The sequence below is a fragment of the Belonocnema kinseyi genome, chromosome 6 (assembly GCF_010883055.1).
Source record: "Belonocnema kinseyi isolate 2016_QV_RU_SX_M_011 chromosome 6, B_treatae_v1, whole genome shotgun sequence".
Classification (NCBI taxonomy): domain Eukaryota; kingdom Metazoa; phylum Arthropoda; class Insecta; order Hymenoptera; family Cynipidae; genus Belonocnema; species Belonocnema kinseyi.
Window position 1 is genome coordinate 126,851,394 of NC_046662.1, and position 5,512 is coordinate 126,856,905.

The following is a 5,512-nucleotide window of genomic DNA, read 5'->3' on the forward strand; positions in this document are numbered from 1 at the left end:
TGGGGGGGGGGCTAAAATTTGTAACTTACTTGGTAGATGTCCATCACTGAATAAAACCTCACGATTAAAACTTTTCAAGGTCACGGTGGTGAAAGCAGAGTGTATTTATGTAAAAAAATGAGCAAATAGTGCATTCATTTATATAATTTATTTATAAAATTAACAAATATATTAGCAGAACAAAGTTTTCTGGTGGAAAATAACTGTTATATAAATTTGAAGTCTTTTTATTAATAACAAAATATATGTCGAATAGTGCTTCAATAACGGTGAAATACAGCGTAGATTTGTTGAATTTTGTTTTCAATTGTAGAACCACCAACTTTTAAATGAATTTCTAATAATTATTTGGAACATTCAATGAATAAGTTTGATGAATTGCATGCTATTTAACTTATTTTGATTGATTCCGGGCTTATTCCGATTGTTTATGTAAAAATAAAAAATAAAGTTATAAAAATTGCCATTTTCAGTTTATTTGTTAATACAGAATTGTAACAAAATGAAACTAAAAATCGGCTCTCGCAATTCTCTTTGGAATTTAGTCAAAAGTATTTTTAGAAAAATTAAAATCGATTAAAATTGATCGTCTCTAAGGCAGTGGTCCGCACGCTCTTGCCCACGGTAGCGTACGCTGCCCTGGCTGCCCTACGACCTACTTTCAGGGCAGTGCCTGCGAGCTTGGCCAGACCACCCCTTTCCTCAGGGGTCTTGTTAGAAAATGGGAAAAAATGTGAGATTAAAAAATTCCTAATTTTGCAATCAGTGACTTAAAAGTAATATATTTGGAATTCCAGTATTGTTCCGATTCCAAAGACATGTAATTTGTCTATAAAGATTAAAAATTTGAGAAGTATTTAGTATTAAGTTGACTGTAAAGCTGATGTTTCTTGATATTAAACTCCTTCAAATTTTTAACTTTTCAAGGCAAGTAATATATCATCGAAATCGAAAAAATTCGTAGATGCTGATAATGCTATTTTTAAATCGCTAGTTGAAAAATTAAAAGTTTAAAAATTTCCTTACTTTGACATGCCTGTGGACAAAAGACCCTTGCTGGAGTAAGCTCACATACACTAAGGTACATGAATAGACCGGAAACTAGTAGAAAAAATTAAGTCGGGTGGAGCCTGACCATACCTAAAAATCAAGCAAAAAGTTTGCCGACCACTGCTCTAAGAAATTGTCATATTAACAAATTGTCATATTTGGACCACTGTTCGAGTCTTCGGGACGTGGCGCGGTCAATCAATTTCATTCAGCACCTAGAATCCCAAAACCTAATCAGCTTCAGGAGGACGACTGAAAATTCTACAAAAATAAAATATTCCAAATAAAAAATTGTAGTAATTAGAAACTTACAGTATCGGATATTTTGTTATTTCAGAAATTATATCACGTAAATTTTCTATTGTGCTTCGTTTTCAAATTCAGTAATATCATAAGCTGTATAGGAAGTTTTATTATTTAGGAATTTTTAAATTGGAGAATTTTAATTTGTCGTCAATTTTCTAATTCCTGGAATTCAAAAAATTTTTTTAATTAACAAAAGTTCAAACTTTGCATTATTTTTAGAGTGTTTTGGTAGAAAAAAAAACACTTTTTTACGGAAATCTACGGAAAGATATATTATTTTTCGAGTCTTTTGGTAGAAAAAAAAACACTTTTTTACCGAAATCTACCGAAATGTAAATTGATTAATAATCACTTATATTTTATTGATATTAAAAGTCTAGTTTCGAATCTAATTTAATTTCGAGAGAAGTCCGCCAAATAGAAAAGTATATCAATCAACATTAAATAAACAAAAGTGCAAATTTTGCATTATTTTTCGAGTGTTTTGGTAGAAAAAAAAAACACTTTTTTACCGAAATCTACGGAAAGATAAATTGACTAATAATCACTTTTATTTTATTAATATTAAAAGTGTAGTTTGGAATATAATTTAATTTCGAGAGAAGCCCGCCAAATATAATAGTATATGAATCAACATTAAATAAACAAAAGTGCAAATTTTGCATTATTTTCGCCCATTATTTTGGTACACGTACGCGTACAATTACCAACATGATGAGTGGAATATCCCCAAATTGGGGAAAGAATCGATTTACACAATAGTAGAATTCATTCACTCGCATGTCTCGATTTTTCCCTGCTACCGAGTAAATTATCTATGGTTACAATATGGATACGATTGCAGATCAGCAGATTGCATGATTGCTAAAATACTGATTGATGCAGGAAGTACCCAAGAATGAAAGGGATGGGAACTATCTGTTCTTTTTTCTACCACTTTCACTCTTTTAAACTTTCTGCATACAATCTGATGATCTGCAATCGTATGAAAGAGCCCTAATTTCTCCTACAGTGTACGCATAGGGAATGGTGGGATTCCCTCCCGCGCTCGTTGCAGAGAACGGCTAGATGCTCAAGCTACTCCTTGCAGGGAATCTCGAGTGTATTGTGAAAAACAAGACCTACTTTTTATTACTACTGAACGTATGGTGCAATCCATTATTTGATGTTATTGTTAATCACGAACAGTGTGACAAGTTTCAGCGGCACAAATTTCAGGCTTGTAATGGTTGTAAGTATTTTTCTGATTCACGGGTTTTGAAAAATCAACACAAAATAAGCATTTTTTATTAAATGTCGTGAAGTGCGACTCCTACAAGAAAAAACTTTTAAAAATGCGTTTTTATGAAAAATGGTCTCTATTTCACTCTCTATTTTGTCTCGGCGAGCGACAAATTTGAAAGTAAATTGGTTAAATGATCGAAAAAATTGTCGCGTAGTGTTCTCTGCCACCGCATTCTTTATTTCCACTCGAATAGAAACTGTTGAGTTTAAAATTAAATAGAGGCTGAAGTAAAAATTCTATTGCGCTGAGTTATGATGATTATTAGTCATAATTGGTATGATTCGATGGTGACAACAATTTACATTTCAAATCTAAATTTACAATTAATTTTTAAATCCGAGCAGCTGCCATTCCACGACGTTATTCAACGCTGCGTTTTATCATGAGTGGTAATTTTATTTTATTTAAAATCTATTGCGTAAAAAAGAATTTAGAAAAAAGTTCTCCTATGGATTTGCTCCAATTGCTGAGAAGCAACGAGCTCTACACATTTTTTCCAAACGTTGATATAGCGTACCGAATGCTCGTTTGCACACCCGTATCAAACTGTAATGCTGAACGATCATTTTCCGTTACACGGAGGGTGAAAAACTACTTCAGATCAAATCTGGCTGCAGAACGATTGAACGCACTTGCTTTGTTAGCTATAGAGTCAGATTTTCTCACGTCTTTAGAATGTGATGACATTATTAATAGCTTTGCCATCCAAAAATCAAAACGTACAAATTTTTAGTAGACAGTAAGTTTCGCACAGACATCTATCGTATACATAATTTTGATTGTTGAATGATATGCCATACTATACGATTGTAAGGCCACTCAACTATGATAAAATAAAATATTTGCTTACAGGAATGTGCATTGTATTAATTAAAATGTTATTGTACCTAACTTATTCGATCATTTAAGGAGAGAAGTTAAGGAGGCACTTTTATTTTATTTATATTAAAAGTGTAGTTTCGAATATAATTCATTTTCGAGAGAAGCCCGCCAAATATAAAAGTATATCAATCAATATTAAACAAACAATAGTGCAAATTTTGGATTATTTTTCGAGTGTTTTGGTAGAATCTACCGAAATATAAATTGATTAATAATTAGTTTTATTTTATTGATATTAAAAGTGTAGTTTCGAATATAATTTATTTTCGAGAGATGCCCGCCAAATAAAAAAAAGTATATCAATCAACATCAAATAAACAAAAGTGCACATTTTTCATTATTTTTCAAGCGTTTTGGTAGAAAAAAACCCACTTTTTTACCGAAATCTACGGAAAGATAAATTGATTAATAATCACTTTTATTTTAAATATATTAAATGTGTAGTTTCGAATATAATTTAATTTAGAGAGAAGCCCGTCAAATATAAAAGTATATCAATCAACATTAAATAAACAAAAGTGCAAATTTTGCATTATTTTTCTAGTGTTTTGGTAGAAAAAAAAAACTTTTTTTAAGAAAATCTACCTAGAGATAAATTGCTCAATAATCACTTCCATTTAATTATTAAATGCTAAAAGTGTAGTTTCGGATATAATTTGATTTCGAAAGAAGCCCGCCTTATCAGTATATGTTGCAATAAACATTGAATAATCGAAATTGCAATTTTTGCATTATTTTTCAAGAGGTTTGGCAGAAAGAAAACCTTTCTAAAAGAATCTCAAATTATTTGATCTGGAATAAATGGTCAAATTAGTATACTCTTCCGCTGTATTAATTCAAAATATTTCAATAACTTTGGAAATTCAGTAATATCTTTATTATAATTTTATATTTTCTCATATAATGAGTCATAAGCAAGGGCTTCGTTTCGCTCAGAGGTATACGCAGGTATCAGTTCCCCAATGTTACCGACATTGCAGTTTTCGCAAGGATAGTATCAAGTCAAGAATAGATCAGTAGTGACCACTGGCGGTAAAGCCGAGAACTAAAAAACCGGTTTTCCGCAGAATTTTTCCTGGTTCATTTTACTTTGTTTTCAGAAAAACCTTGTTTAAATAAATGAATAATTTAATCTTTTTTGATTGATATTATGTTTATTATTACTTTCCGCATGGCGGGCTTCTCCCATCCAAACATTTTTACCATTTACAAAGGGTAATTTGGATGTTACGAAAAAAAATGCGCATCTAGATTTTTTCGAGAGGAATGCATTGGTGCACTTAGTTTTTCGATCCGATGCATACTTTGTTTATAACAATTGCAGAAATATAACAAATTACGCAATTGTTTGAAAAATTGTTTCATCAAAAAAACAAAACATGCACACCGAGATATTTTCAAGACAAATCCAAAGGTGTTTTCACTTTTTTGATGTGACTGTTAGATTTTTTTTTAATTAATTACACAGCTTTGAAATCCAAATCTACGGGCACGGAGCAACAGAGCGCTTAACAACAAATGCTCTAATTGTTTAAAGAATGGGTTTACAAAAAAACAAAAAAATGCGCATCTAGTTTTTTTCGAGAGGAATGCATTGGTGCACTTGGTTTTTCGGTCCGATGCATACTTTGTTTCTAACAATTTCAGAAATATAAAAAATGGAGTAATTGTTTAAAATATTGTTTAAACAAAAAAACAAAACATGCACACAGAGATATTTTTGAGACGAATCCTGAGGTTTTTTTACTTTCTTGATGTGACTCTTAGTTTTTTAAAATTAATTACACAACTTTGGAATCCATATCTACGGGCACGGAGCAATAGAGCGCTGAACAACAAATGCTCTAATTGTTAAAAAACGGGTTTACGAACAAGTGCACATCTAAATTTTTTCGAGAGGAATGCATTGGTGCACTTGGTTTTTCGGTCCGATGCATACTTTGTTTCTAACAATTTCAGAAATATAAAAAATGGAGTAATTGTTTAAAA